The 15,987-nt window shown below is 38.1% G+C and overlaps 1 pseudogene; it reads right to left on the bottom strand.

Moving 5' to 3' along the window:
- Positions 1–752: 752 nt before the first annotated feature.
- On the bottom strand, positions 753–8,940 carry LOC100619091 (U5 small nuclear ribonucleoprotein 200 kDa helicase-like; annotated as a pseudogene).
- Positions 8,941–15,987: the final 7,047 nt, after the last annotated feature.

Here is a 15,987-nt window from a genome sequence, read left to right as displayed (position 1 = left end):
ATGAACAGTGTCCATGCTTCAGTAAAACAGTTGCAGCAGATGGATTCAACCAGGTTGAGGGTAACCAACAGGCCTCAAAACTGTTAGTGAGTTAGTGAGATGTCTGCCCCAAATATCTGAATATTTTGCCCAATTGCTGTTATTTCCATATGATTTTCCACTTTCCAACTCTAAGCCTTTCTAATTTTCTTCCAAGTTCAACTATGGAGCCATTTCCCTCGTGAAAACGTTACTGATCCCTCAAATTTTTTCCCACCTCAATTTCTTTGTATTTGCTTATACTTGTACATATATTACGTGATGTTTTCTTAATACAACGTTTGCTCTTTGAGCAAAGGGCTTGACTTTGTATTCTCAATGTCTAGAACACACCCTCGAACATAGTAGATTCATAATAAAGGATAAAGGAAGGAGAAAACAAAACAAAACAATTTGTGAAGTCTTCAAATGACTTCATTAGAATATTCAAAATTCAAAAAGGACCAAAAAAAGAACAGTATCCAAAATACTGCACTAAAATTGCTTGTTTCAGCATAGTCAACAAAAAACAGCAGGCATTAAAATCAATAAGGAGATTTGGAGTTAAAGAGTCAAAACCACATAAAAGGTAAAAATGCTGACAAGTAGGCCAACAGTGGCATGATTCCCTCTCATACTGGATCTCCCAAAGTTCAGGGTCCCAGCAACTACATATTTCATATCCTACTTGAGTGATTTTCTTTGGGTATAAATGAATGCCCTGGGACTCGGAATCACTTATCATTCTCTGTTTCCTTCACATCCACAATGAATTTGTATTCCTGGTCACAACCTATATAGACATCACTCATAAAGTAGAGAGGATAATTACAGGCACCAATGGCTGGAGCCACAAAATCAAGTTTTACCTTGTCCTTCTGGCATAGGGTCAACCTTTTGATGGAGATGAGGCTATTGGATTTAGAGTCTCCAATCACCACCTGCTGACCCTCCTCTCAATTCTTTGGGAAAAGAGAATAACAAGGCCCGTGACTTCCTTTTCTCACTCCCGCTGCACCAGTGTGACAACTGGCCCACTACTGTGGATGCTGTCCTTTCCCAGCACCTCATTAAACAATTCAATTTTGGGTTAGCAATTTTAAAATGGACTACATCAATAATCTGAAGGTCTCTACAGTTAATGCAGTGTGTTGTGTTCTTTAGCTTCCTTCCCCATAATGTAAAAACCACTCTACTCTCTTGCCTGTTTACTTTTAGATGTGGTCAGAAGTGAAGTGTGTCAGCTGTTTCAAGTAGGAGTCTTTGGACCATATTGCTTGGGTAACTCTCTGAGCCGTTCTATGGCTGCCAAAACAGGGTTGAGCCAACCATTGCTAAAGAGGACAATAAGATGCAGGCTTGGATGAGCTGGATTGCCCTACTAAGGATCCCCTCTGTCAGATTGCAGTTCAGCACTAAGTCACATATAGGCCAAACAACGGGCCGGGCCTGAAACAACAAGTTGGTCTCAGTATGGAGGTCACTGAATTTAAGTTTGATTAGTTTAGCTTAACTTTAAGCACCAACTATGATACCAGGGGGTCTTCATGATGTCAGGTGGGGATTGTGACAGAGGCTGGCACTAAAGAAAAGTGCCAGGCTGAAGAGTGTGTGGAACTGATCACCTTGATGGGGGAGGGGTCCCAGGAGATTGGAATCTTGAGGAGCAGAAGATTCTGGATGAAAGAGCAGTTGTTCTCTCAGTCTAGAGAAGCTGAAGAGAGAAGGTTGAATAAAACTTTCTCCCAAGGGTAACCCACTTTTTCCTGCTTGTGACTGGAAATCCTTCCCCACAACATTTCCCAATTGAAGAGCCTCAGAGAAGAGAAACTTAGGAAAGGCATTTTGAATGTCTGTCAGACTTTACCTCAGCTCCTGTTGCCCTGGGTCTGAACAGTGGCCAAGGGGCCAAACCCAGGGTCAACCAACCTGACTTTCTCTCAGGGGGCTTAGGCTGCCAAGGCCTGAGTTCCCCCCAAACTTGAGGAGAGAGGGAAAAGGGTTTTAGATAGAGACAGGGATATCCTTTTCCCCACTTTCCTTTCCCATGCTTTCCCTACCAGTTAATCCTTTGTATTACCCTGATTGAGTTAATTTGACATTAAAATAGTTATCTTTTCCTCAAACTGTGAATTAAGTGTGAGTGAAGAGATCAAGGGTCTCGAGTAGTGGAGGGGGGACAAGAGGGACAAGAGAAAATCTGGGAGAACAGCCATAGCTAAGGATGGAAGACAGAAGGGGGAAACTCTTCAAACCCCCTCTCCTCTCTCTGAGCCAACCCTAAAACATCAGCTGTCTCCCCTGAATCCCACTTTGAGAAGAGAGGTCTCCACTCTTTTTCTCATTCTCATTATTGAAAGACCCTCAACTTCAGGATATTCTCTTAATCTGCTACACTGGAAATGATCTCAATGAGCCCATGCACCTTGGTCTTAGGATTCAGAGTTCTACAGAAGAGCTCAATAATGGGGGTAAAATGAATGTAGAAGTAAGCAGCAATCATGCCAAGATTTAGGGGTGCCACATCCATTTCATCCTCAATATCGATACATCTAGACTATACCAGGTCACTTAATATTTGCTTTACCCTTTAGTTAAGTGATCTGGCAAATGATGATTGGAGATACCATGTAAGTTGTAGTAGTTGGAGGTCTGGGTCATACATCCATACAGTAAGGTCTATGGGAGGTAACCTATTGCAACCTGCATGTTCTCAATGGTCTTGGTGATGATCTCAGCATTGAAGTGGTCTATATGAGACTTTATTGGCAGTAACTTTTACAGAAATGTATTAAATAAATCATTTTTGGAGCCCTGACAGATGATGATTTAACATCCTTCAATCATCTGTAGGGGTTGATTGACATGTAGCACATCATAAATAGGATAATCCATAAAAAAGTGAGTTTTGTCATTATAATACTGTGTCCCTGATGATGATCAGATGGGTTTAGGTCAAGTTTATGCCCCAGCAAAGGATTCAAGAGGCCACCACCACCTGGATGGCACCTGAGCTGAAGGGCTTTGCTCCCGGGTGCCATTCTGAGGAGCCGAGCCCTCATGCAGGGAGCCTAAGCTGCTCAGTAGCATCTTCTTAAGAGTGCTGTCCCTCAGCTTCTCCAGGAATTGGATCAGATCCTTCACTGCAAAAACCTTTGCTGCTGAATGTCCACTACACATGTGGTGAGGATATCGATGGCAGTCAGGCGAGGCTGCTTACATGACAGGACAAAAGCAATATTGGGATTCTTGGCCTAATGTCTGGTAATGACATGATAGTAAGCAAGTCTGTGTGTGGCTGATGTTGACACCTAGAACATACACTCCCAACAGGAGAGGACATCCCTACAATTAGGGTTAAAATTAAAAGTGGGAATGGAGCTACAGCCTAACCAATGGTCCACATCTTCAGCATTCCAAGGGGAGAAATAAAGTATCATGAAGCAGATGGATCACTCTATCTGGGAGGATGTGTAGTATATATGAGAGTAAATAACCTCAAGTATAGGTCCATTCTCAATCCCAATAAGGTAGATCTCATCCACCACTAATCGGTTGATATTCTGGATGTTCTTGTACTGCTTCCAGTGGAGAGAAAGTATGTCCCGCTTTTTAGAAGTGCTTCTAATGATATTTCCTTTGTCCCAAAGCTTCAGGTCAGTGCTGGTCTCTCCTGTCAGTAGGACTACCTTTTCATTCATTTGCTTCTGGAACTTCTCATACTGGTCCATCTACACCTATTCTGCTAAAGCCTCCTTAGCAGTGATACAGAAACAGAGACCTTCAGATTCTACAAGAGCATCCTTAAAATGCATAATTACACATAGATGATGTTCCTGCTGCCCATGGAGGCCCCCACAAATACACTGTCATCACTATTGAACACAGCATAAAATACTTGACTCTGGATGGGATTGAAGAATGAGAATTTTTTTTCTGGTAGAGACTCTCAAAGGCACTGCTCTTCAGGACAGACACAGGCAATAGCTCTAAGTCTAAAAATCATATGGAAGGTGAATATTTCTCAGGTAAGATTAAGTGATGGAAGGAGACGAGCTTACACAACAGCCAGCAGCCTAAAACTACATGAATGAAGTAGTGAGGAGGAACTGGTTCAAAGACAAGAGCAAAGGATGAAATGAGGCTCTCATATGGGCATGCTTGGTCTTGAGCAGGAAATACTCCTGTTGTAGGATTACTTCACTGTCCACATTTAGCAGAATTCAGAATGCCTACAATGAAATATTAAAACCCGGACCTTTTCATCTCATCTGAAATTATGGTCGGCTCTGCTTTCAGGGTAGAATGAGTTTGGGGCTACCAATGCAAAGAGAATTCCAATTTGGGAAACAGATGGACATGCCTGTGAATGGTCTTCCCCATTTTGGACATGTGGAGAAGCTCACTTATCTCACTGTGATTCAGGTCTTACAGCAGCTCAAAGGGGAAGTTTTTCTTCTCAGACTTCTTTACCACCTGCTCAGAGAGTTCCCAGAACTGATTCAAGGGACATGTGGACTGGCACACGTGCTTGTCAAGCCCCTTCCACAGATTCAGAGTCTTGTTTGTCAGCTGTGCTCAGCCTCAGTGTAAAACAATTTCCAAGACAGCATGCATTAGCTGACCAGTCAGCTGTGAAACATATATCATGTCTGCCATCAGTGCAAAATCCTCCAGCTTTAGCTGTGAATAAAGGCCTGGAGAAGCACATTGATCTTTGCATTTGGTTCCTCAGTGCTCTCTTTCATAGCAATAGGAAACCTTTCCAATAATTTCTGAAGCTCTAACTTCTCTTCCTCTCTTACTGTGATGTTTTTGAATTCTGAAGAGTGGGGACACTCTAAAGAGCCCAATCTTCCTCTGGATTAGAAGCTGGTCTGCATTGTATCATTGATGACATAATAGTGATTGGAGATATGGGGAAGTTCTGTCCCTTGGATGTTACCAGTCTTCTTATTGTATCTTATCAAACAAATTGTTCTTGTCTAGCATGAGAGCTGTAGCATGCATCCAATCTAGCCATCGCTAATCCAGCCAGCAATCACCTTTAAGGTTATTAAGTGAAAAGCAATCGAGGTTTGGGGAACGGAGCTTTCGTCTATATAAATAGGCATAATCCAGTCAATTTACTATACCCTTTGCATTCTGAACATTTTCCAGGGTGATCAGTTCCAGCACTGAGCATGTCAGACAGCTATGACACAAGATGGTCCTCAATAGGTAGCTGCTGACTGAGCAGGGACAAACAACAGCTCCCCAGGAGATGTAATGAGGATGGCTTCCTTTTTCGTGTCATACTGTGGTCATCCAGCATCTTCAGAATGTCCAGTGCTCTCACTTCTGACTGATATCCCTTTTCTGGGCTACATAGTCATGTACCTTTAATGGTGACTGTATTTATAGGGAGGTTTACACACCAATCCAGAGTTGCTATAGAGACCAGAACCTGGATGGGTCTGTCAATGAAAAAACATTACATAAATATTCAGTCAGCTCTGGTCATACCAGCATGACGAATGCAAAGCCATAAGGCAAGAGGTCCTCCAACTCTAAATTCTTGTACTGTTTAGCTTCTGCCCTTAGAACCTCAGTGGAGGCAGAGCCTTCTTGAAAGAAGAGGTCCAGTGTATCCTTTTTTAGGCGCATACCCCGAATGGTCCTGGATGTCTTTCCTGTCTCCTTTTGAAAGTGGACAAAGACTAGCACCTGGTTTTTTCCTGGCATGCTCCAAAATCTTCTCATAAATAATCTCATTTGTAATCTGGAAATAATTGATTTCCTTTTTACTTTGTTTACCCACATATGTTTATTCAAGAGGCACTTAGCAGAAGAAAAGGCCCTTGGAAGGAACTATATGAAGAAAATGGCAACAATCTCATAGTTTGGGAGGGTAGCATTAAGCCCAAAGAGTCAAATCTGTTTTGGGGTCATCTCAGTATTTCAAATCGCACTGGCTACCAAAGCCTTCAAGACAGGACCTCTGTCATTGTGGAGAAGATAAATTCCATTCAAGATGATGAGACATAAGGGGGCAGCTAGGTGTCTCAGTGGATTGAGAGTCTAAATTCAAATCTGACCTCAGAACCTTCCTAGCTGTGTGACTCTTGGCAAATCACTTAACCCCCATTGCATAGTCTTTACTGCTCTTCTGCCTTAGAATCAACACACAATTGATTCTAAGCCAGAATGTAAGGGTTTTTATTTTTTATTTCTATTTATTTTTTGTTTGCTCAATCAAAAAGAATTTATCGAGCACTTTCTATGTGCCAATCACGGTGTTCAGTGCTGGAGATACAAAAAAAAAATGAGTTCTTCCCTTCAAGGAGTTAACATTTTGAGGGCAAGGCATCATATAAATAGCTATTTACATATAACATTTATACAGTGTAAATAGGAGGTAATCGTATAGAAAAGGCACAATCAATGGAAGGAAAGTGGGAAAAGAAACTAGAAAGGCCTCTTATAGAAAATGTGATTTAAGCTGAGTTTTGGAGGAAGCCACAGAAACCAGGAGGCTGAAGTGATGAAGAACAGCATATCAGGTATGGGTAGCCAGTGAAAAGGCACAGCATTCAGAGATGATGCATCTTGTTCCAGGACCAACAAAAAACTAGTGATGGCTGAACTCTACAACAAAGCAGTTCCATTTTACTAGAGTGATACATGAACTCATCATCTTACATAAATTCAATTATCAGGAATATGCAGATTATTCCCAGATCTATATATCCAACTCTAATCTCTCCTGAGTTCCAGTCATGAATCACCAATTTTCTTTTGGACATCCCAAACTGGATTTTAGAAAGTCATCTTGAGCTTATGTTCAAAATGGAATTCATTATCTTTTGCTCCCCTATTACTGTCAAAGGCACCACCATCTTTCCAGTCACTCAGACTTGCAAAATCAGTGTTATCATTGATACTTCCTAGTTATGTGACTCTGGGCAAGTCACATAACCCCCACTGCCTAGTCTTTACTGCTCTTTTGCCTTGGAATCATTACTCGATTGTAAAACTGAACGTTTTAGGCATGTTGAGGCATATTAGCTTGATGTAGGTATGTTCCCCAACCTTCTGGACAATGATATTCCATTTCTCAGGGGTTTAGACAATTATCTGAGCGGCTCTGATTTCTTCCTTGAACAACTGGTGATCAACTTTCAGCCCTGCCACATTAACCCTGTTTTGTGAGGTGCTTTCCAAAGTTTCCCACCATCTCCTGTACCAGGGAATGCATAGGAGCAATAGGGATGATCTTGAAATCATCCACCTTGATGGTATTATCATTGTTAATGTGCTCTCCAATCTTCAGAGCATACACACCAGTGCCACATCAGTCTTTCAAGAACCTTTGGGAGAACAGAGCATTAGACTGTCCTCAGTCTCAAAGCAGTGGAGTAGAGTTTGCTCTGTATCTTGTTGAATGTCTTAAAGTCCTCAAGTCCAGCCTAGACATATTTTGTAGCTTCATCAATGGCAGCAATTAGTTTTCAGAGTCAAAAAGGTTTGGGCTTTAAAGGAGGCACATGCATCTTCTCATAGACCTTGTATTGACTGTGGAAAGATTCCTCAGAAAACTGATAGCATTAACTGACCATGAAATGACTCCCCTGAGAACACTAGATCTTGCCTTGGGACCAGTGCCTACCCACCTTTATCTAGATGCATGATTTCCAGATCTTTGCTCATTTTGGATTGACTTACTTACTTCTTCCAAGACTGCTCTTTTTAGATTGGATCCTCCTTAGTTTTGGAGCTAGTAGAGGAACTTGGAGAGTTCTGAATAAGATTTAATCTCTCCCATGATCCTTTCCTTCTCCATTTTACTCTCTGGATGTATCAACAAAGTACAGTATAAAGTCATCTTCCTTTGTTGCCATAGCACTTTAAGAAAATCAAATATATTGAATCTCAGGAGCAGAATCAGCTGATTCTCACACTTGGTCATCACTGGCTGTCTTTTGTAAGAAAAAAAACTCATTTCAAACCCTTTTTGTGTATTTATTCCCCACACTTTAAAATGTCTAGAACTTTGTCTTCTTCTGAGATATGAGATGGCATCATTATAGAAATAACTTATCATTATAACCAAAAGACATCAATGTCCTAAGAAGGCAAATACTTTTTCTTAGAGTTCATCAGCTCACCTGAGGCTATTAGATTGGCTAAGAAGGTGTTCAAGGCAATAGCCTCATCCCTTTCCATATTATCATTAGATATTTATTTCTTCTTGCATCTCTTCATACATAGTCTTATCATCTCCATCTCCATCCAACTTAAACCACACATTCCAAACATATTTTAATCCATGTTCTGGATTTCTTGTCTCCATCATGATGTCATCTTTTCCCCAAAGTTCACCAACAGTTACTATCAATTATCATCTGCTTGTCCCAACAGTAGGTCGGTTTCCTTTTTTCCTTCATTTTTCATGACAGCTAAGACCTCTTCTGCTGCAACACAAAGGTATTCCATGACTGATTTCCCAGTGCTGTCTAGTTACAATTAAGTAAGATCTCCTAGGTCTTGTGAGTCTCCTTGGTTTTAGGTTTATAGATGATACCCACCATCTTACGAATGCCTTCTGACATAATATCTTTTTGATATTATGTGTGTCTTCATCATGCTTTCTTTGTTTGGCTCTTCTCTTCTGCTGAATCTATGATTCTCCAGTTTCCCCACAAGTGAAAGTACCTCTCCCTCTGGTTCATCATGAGAAATTTGATCAATAAGAGAGTAGTCAGCTTGGAAAACAAGGCTGGAAATAGCCTTACTCATATTGCAGGCTCTGAGGGGTCAAATCTGCCATGATCACATTTGTGTAAGTGCCCTGGCCAGGGTCCTGCAAGTCAATTCTACCCCCTCTAAGGACTCCTCTCTCCTTGTTACTATGCTTTTCCAGCATAAGGCACACACTTCAGAAACTCTCCAGGGAAAGGTGGGAAGGAAGAAAAGAAAGGAAGGAAAGCAGTTCACTTCCACTTGGAGTTTATAAAATCTCCTCTGCTTGAAGAGGAAATTTCACATGTACTTCTCAGGAGTTGGAGAACAGAAAAGCTATGGGAAGGGAAGATAACATTTTAGGTTAGACATTAAATGAAAATAAACAAAAATCAATAACATCCAATCTATATTGTTAAAAAGCCAGATATTTTAGATTACACAGATGCACTTTTCAAAATGCTGAGGATTAATGCAACTTAGTGCAATGCATTACTATTACCTCAATTAAGTACTCTGATTCTTGAAAGAATTATCATACTATATTCCCTGCAAATGGGAATGTACTTAGTTGGGAGAAGAAATATCACCTGGACTTTCTGAGACAGAATTTTTTTTTCCCTTGGCCATAGTTAAAATGGAAAAATGCTTCCTTCACTGAATTGAGAGTCAAATAGATATATGTTCATTTTTATAACACCAAAATCCTCTTTGATTTATTTTATTCAGTCCCTACTCTAATCCAATATATCTGAGAGCCTTTAATGGACATTATGGCATTTATAACAGGTGGGTCTAAGAACCTACAGCCAATTCTAAGTTTGGCTTCTAAATTATTTACTGTATCCTTGAGTATGAGTGAGTAAAATTGGTCGAAGAAAACCTTTGGGTTAGAACTTATTGATAATTTACTATCCTTTCAGACAAACTGAATAAATGTGGGAAAATATAATTTAAAGTATATAATAAAAGCTTTGATGAGAAAGTCTCAATAATACTAATATTTATTTTCTATGATAGTCCTACATATGCCTAGTTATACAGGATGACCAATGTATACCTTTTCCCCTATTCTTTTTATTTCCCAATGAAATTGCTCTATCACTGGAAATAAGGAATATAAAACTTTATTTAGGAGCATCTAACAGTACATGTGTGGTTAAAGTCTTTCTTAGTCTTTAAATCTATATCAGTTTGGTTGCTAATATCACATAGACATGGAATTTTAGGTTTGGATGGACACTTAGAGATAATCTAGTCTAACCTCTCTGGTTTATAGATGAGAGAATAGATTCAGACAGGTTAAGGAACTTTTAAAGCATCAGAGCAAAGGCGAAAATAAACTCTGCCTGTTTTTCCAAGTCTTGTGTTCTTTCTTTTTTTTTTAAAGAAAAAAAAGCACATTTATAATTTATTAATCAAAATACCTTTCTTTGGAGGCAGTGCAGTGGCACAATAGTTAGACATCAGGACCTGGAATTTAGGAAGACCTAAATTAAAGACCTCCATTCAGAATCTTATTAACTGTATGACCCAAAGCAATTCATTGAACCTATGTGCCTCAGTTTCCTAATCTGTAAAATAAAGATAATAAGAACATCTACTACCCAGGGTTATTGTGATGATAGAATGAGATGATATTTGTAATGCATTATTGCTTCTATTGTAGTTAGCAAAGGAATTTAAACAGAACTAACTTTTAACAGAATATGTAACCTTCCAAATACATGGAATGAGAGTATAGCTCAAAATCTCTATTTCTAAAATCATGTAGTCATCCAGGCAAGGTTCCTTCCTTTGCCTTTTCCTCATATAATTCTTAGAGGTAACAACATCTTTATGACTTTAGTTATGGTGCACCTACCATTGGCTATCACTGAGGGAGAAGCAAAGATAAATAAGATATATCCCTGCCCATAAAGAACTTGAAATTGCTTTTATTTTAAGGAAGATAAATCATCTCTTAGAGGATGGAGTTAAGATGATACAGTGAGAGGTCAGAACTGCTAAACCTCTCCCTAAAATTCTTTACAACATCCACAGGAAATGTCTCAAGCTGATTATTGAGCAGGAAAACCAAGACAGAGCTTCAGCTGAGTCATTTGCTAGCTCAGAGGGGCTTAGAAAGACAGAAAGGGAGGTCTGAAAACATTGGGGTAGGGGCTGACCAGGGACACAGTGAAGCAGTAAGTGGTAACTCTGGACTGTGGTGGTGACCACAGGCATGCCAGGGAGCAGCCTAAAGCCCAGGGACAGTAAAGAGAGATGAAGGAACCCCCCTGTATTGGCACTGCTTCCAGGATCATGCATCATTTGGCAGCTCTCTTGTTCTTTACCCAGTTCTGGGTCATAGCTCCAGAGTGGAGAGGAACAGTCACGGACGTGAGGAAGCGGGACCCAAGCTGGGTAAGAACTAGCAGGCAGATCAGAAAAGGGCAGTGAAAAGAGCTCCTCAGATCACACTAGGTTAGAAACACTGAAAGCTTACAGACAGGCTGCCAGACCAAGCTATGAAATCAGAAGAACAATAGAAAAGAGATTATTATATTTATTTGTGTATAGTTTACATTTATTTACTTGGCATCATGAGGTCACAAATTCAGAGATAGAAACAGCCTTGGAAGTAATTAATTCCGATCTCATTTTTTTACAAATGAGGAAACTGAGACACCTGAAGTTAGTTGACTGAAATGTAACACATGTAGTATACTATCCCCAGTAAAATATATAAGCCTGTTGAGAAGAAAAACAAGTGGGATTTTTTTCATTATATCCCCACTTCCTAGAATACTCCCTAACACATAGTAGGTGCCTTAAAACATTTTGAATTGAATTGAGTCTACCATCTCATAGGAATGACTTTAAATTTTTATAGGAATAATATTTCATTATTTCCTTTGGAAAGTTTTTTTTTTTTATCAAATCACTATGAGAGTTGAAATTAGGTTTCTTATTCCATCCTTCTAACTAATTCAATTCTATCCAGTTCCACTGGGTCAACTATGTCCAAGGTTCTATGCCAGGCATGGGATATACAATGCCCCCCCCAAAAAAAAACCTCTCTCTGCCTTCAAAAAAAGCATAAAATAATAACTTGTATTCATATGGTACTTTAAGATTTACAAAGTGTTCCACAATTTTTTTTCATTTCACCCTCAAAACAACTTTTTGAAGAAAAACTATTACTGTCTCTATTTTAAAAGTAAGAACATTGAGGTCTAGGTTAAGTGACTTGCCCAGAGTCATGCAGTTAGTGTCTGAGACCAGATTTGAAAATAATATCTTCCTGACTCCAATACTAGCACTCTATTCACCATGCTACCTAGTTGACTATTGGAAGGATACAACATTATCACAGATAAGTAAATAAAAAGATTTTGCCAAATAACACAAAATAATTTAAAGAGAACTAGTAAGAGGGAGAAGGAAAAGGGTAAATGCAGAAGGTGGTACCTGAGCAGAAAGTCTTAAAGAAGATCAAGGATTACAAGAGTTAGACATGAGGTAGGGGAGCATTCCAGACATAGGGGACCATTTTATGAAGAAATGGAGATTAGAACTAAAATGTCATGAACCCTAAAAAAAGGTCTGCAAAGTTTGTAGGAAATGAGGCTTAAAATGATCATTGCAATCAATGGACAATCTGTTGCCTCCTCTTAGCCTCCTCTCCAAGGTAAATAAATCTTATTTGGTTTGTCATCTTCACTATTATCACTCTGTATTATCTGAGTCCCTATTATGTACAAGGAACTAATATGATAGGTATCATGCAAAATTTCATTAAAATGGCAAGAGATATATCTACTAGGAGTTTACAATCTCATTACAGGAAAGAGGAACAAGTCTAACATAATCAGCAAATATATAATCAAGAATTGATTGCATCTCGATTTCCATAGTTCACTTTTTTCTTTTTTCCTGGAGTTCCAAATAATTTTATATCTATTATCTTATTTACTTAGAATATATCCCCACTAACTAGCTAGGGGTAGATATTATAATTTTCATTTATCAGATGCATGAACAAAAAATTTTGAGAGGTGCACTATCAGGTGACTACTTGACTATGCTGTTCAAGGTTTGTTATTTAAGCATTAAAAAGAAATGCTTGTGCAAAAGTATAATCCTAGGCACATGTTAGGTAACTAAATTCATACCCCCAACAGGGGGTGAGAGTGGTTATCTGGCATGAGGCATTACAGTAAAACAGGGCTTTTTCCTCACAGTTTTTGGCAGCTGGTTGCCACAGTGGATAAAGTATGGGGCTTGGAGTCAGAGATGTTCATCCATGAATTCAAATCTGATCTCAGACACTCACTAGTTTTGTTATCCTGGGCAAGTCGCTTAACCCTATTTGCCTCAGTTTCTTCATCTGTAAAAAATGAGCTGAAAAAGAAATGGTAAATAACTCTCATATTTTTTTCAAGAAAACCCCAAATGGTTCACAAAGAGTTGGCATGATTGAAAATGACTGAATAACAACAAAAGAAACAATTATAGATTTAGTCTTTGAGGAGTCAAACCCAAGTCAAGTAGTATTTACTGAGTTATCTACTATGTGCCAAGTATTAAGTGAGTGATTGGGTGTCTAAAAGGTTTTGTTTTGTTTTGTTTTTTTACCTCTGATTTCATTGGTAGGAAAAAGCTAGTAAGAAAATTCCTTCTATCAATGTAGATTAGCATCTATTCTGCAATTTATAGGGTAAGAGAATTGGATGGTCTTTTGAGGCTAAGAAATCTGCTCAGGTCATATAGCCAATAAATGTAAAAGGTGGAACTTGTAAGTAAGTCTTACTGATCTTCAGCTAGCTCTTTATCCATTATACTACACTGCCTTTCTCCAAGCAGAACTCATGAGGGGTAGGAATAGGAAGCAATTTATTATAGCGAAAAAAGATGCTGAAATACACCACTTCAGTGCCTAATCAGCTTAGAAAAACTCTTTGTACCCTCATTTTCTTACCTGTAAAATTGGGGTGTCAGGATAGATGACATCTGAGGCCCCTTCCAACTTAACATCATATGAAAAGACATCTAAAATATGAGAGTGAAGGATCATACTTTAAAACAATGTTCACTGTTAATTATCCTAATACTCATAACCCAAGAGCATGATGTAAACATTACATTTATGTTATTATTTTGCTAAGACAATATGATGAAATAATTTACTGAGTCCTAGAACATTAATAATGCACAACCATTTAAATGATAATTTACATTTTAAATTTAAAAAATTAAATTCTAAACAAATTTTAAATTTAGAACAATAATTCAATTCAATAAACATTTCTTAAGTACCAACTAAGTGCCAGGAGCATCAGAATAAAGTTCTGGTTCTGACTTTTTTCCCTCTACATTGATTCAACGACTTCCCATTTTTCTCTGAATTCTCCCTATTTGTTTAAATGAATACACTACAATTTGTTCCTCCTTTTACCAATACATGGTCAGACATGTTATTTCCAATTTTTTGTGCCACGCCTTAATACATATTCTATACAAATTGTCTCAACAATTGAGAAAGAAAACAAATTCCTAAACTTCTCTTATGAGACAATTTAAACCCTAAACCACGTAATGATGTAATAAAGGAAGAAAATGAGGCATCAATAGCATTAATAAATATTTATTTAAAGCTGAATAAGTCCCCCCCCAAAAGACCACATGATATAGCCAAAATCTTTTCACTATGATATAGTTTTTTTTAAACCAGACATACAAGGAAGATTGAATAATAGGAAAACACTTAGCCTAAGTAATTATAGTAAAAACAACATCCCAAACCACGTGATTATATCAATAAAAAGACTTTGCAAAGTGCAATGCTCATATATATACTTTTTAAAAAACCCTAAAAAGTACAGAGACTTTTAAGATCAAATAAAACCTAACATCATATGCAAAGGAGAAACACTAGACTCTTTCCTTGTAAACAAGAATAAAGCAACAGATATTACCATTCTCTGATATTATTTAACAAAGTTCTAGAAGTGCTAGCAAAAGTAATAAGAGAAAGAAATTAAAGGCATAAAAGTAAGAAAAAGGGAGACAAAACTATCACTACTGGATTGATAAAGTGATGGCTTAACTTAGAACACATAAAGCAATCAGCAAATAAATTAAATACAATGTTATGACTTTTGTAAAGTAGCAGGATAAAAGATAAGTTGAAAATCAACATAATTTCTATATTGCTATAACAAAAGCTTGGTTTTAATCATAGAAAAAGGAAGTCTCATTTACAATAATTAAAAACTCATAAAATATCTGTGTCATTCCACAATGTACACTCAAGAACCATACAATACAATAATTAAAAACTCATAAAATATCTGTGTCATTCCACAATGTACACTCAAGAACCATACAAAATACTATTTAAAGGAATAATATGGTGAGGAGGAAAAAGGCAAACGCATTTATTTAGCACTTACTATATGCCGAGTATTATGCTAAATTCTTTACAAATATTATCTTATTTGATCTTTGCAACAGTCTTGTGAGGTAGGTGCTTCTATTGTCCTCATTTTATAATTAAGGAAACTGGGAACAAGGTTGAGTAAATTTCCCAAACTTACACAGTGTCTGAAGTTGAGCTGGAATTGGATTTTCCTGATTCCAGACCCAACATTCTATTCACTGTACTACCAAACTGCCTAGCTTAAATAACTGGAGCAAAATCCAGTGTTCATAAGTAGGTTCCAACAATATAATTATAATTAAAATACTATCTAAATAAAGTTTCAATTTTAGTAGCCTGATAGTCAAATTGCCAAGTAAATATAGAATCAGACAAAATATTAGTAGCATTGATTTAGAGGGAAAATGAATATTCTCAAGAGAAATAATGAAAACTAGTAATAAAGTATAGATGTGATAGGAGCAATAGATACCCACGTATACCTAGTTCACTTTTACCTAAAAGATAATGAAGTTGTTCTTGAAATTTAGTTAGCATAGGAAACTAAAGATTGATCCATTGAAATAACTTCCTGGTTGCCTCTGTTAAAACCTAGAAGAGGGAGGCCTGGGGATGTCGGGGTGGGGAGGGGGGAGAGGAAGGAGAGTGCAAGAGAGATGGTCAAATGATGAATGCTTACTGACCTGGTATACACCAAGGTGGGAGATACTGAGTCAGCAGAGCTCACCTTCACGTGAGTACGTCTGCTATCCTGATTGCTCTTGCTGTTGTTAAAGTTTTTGCTTTTATTTGGTTTTATTTGTTTGGGGGGTGGTTGCTGATGT

This window comes from Monodelphis domestica, chromosome 2 (genome assembly GCF_027887165.1).
Source record: "Monodelphis domestica isolate mMonDom1 chromosome 2, mMonDom1.pri, whole genome shotgun sequence".
NCBI classification, from domain to species: Eukaryota; Metazoa; Chordata; class Mammalia; order Didelphimorphia; family Didelphidae; genus Monodelphis; species Monodelphis domestica.
This window is presented reverse-complemented; position numbering and strand designations above follow the sequence as displayed.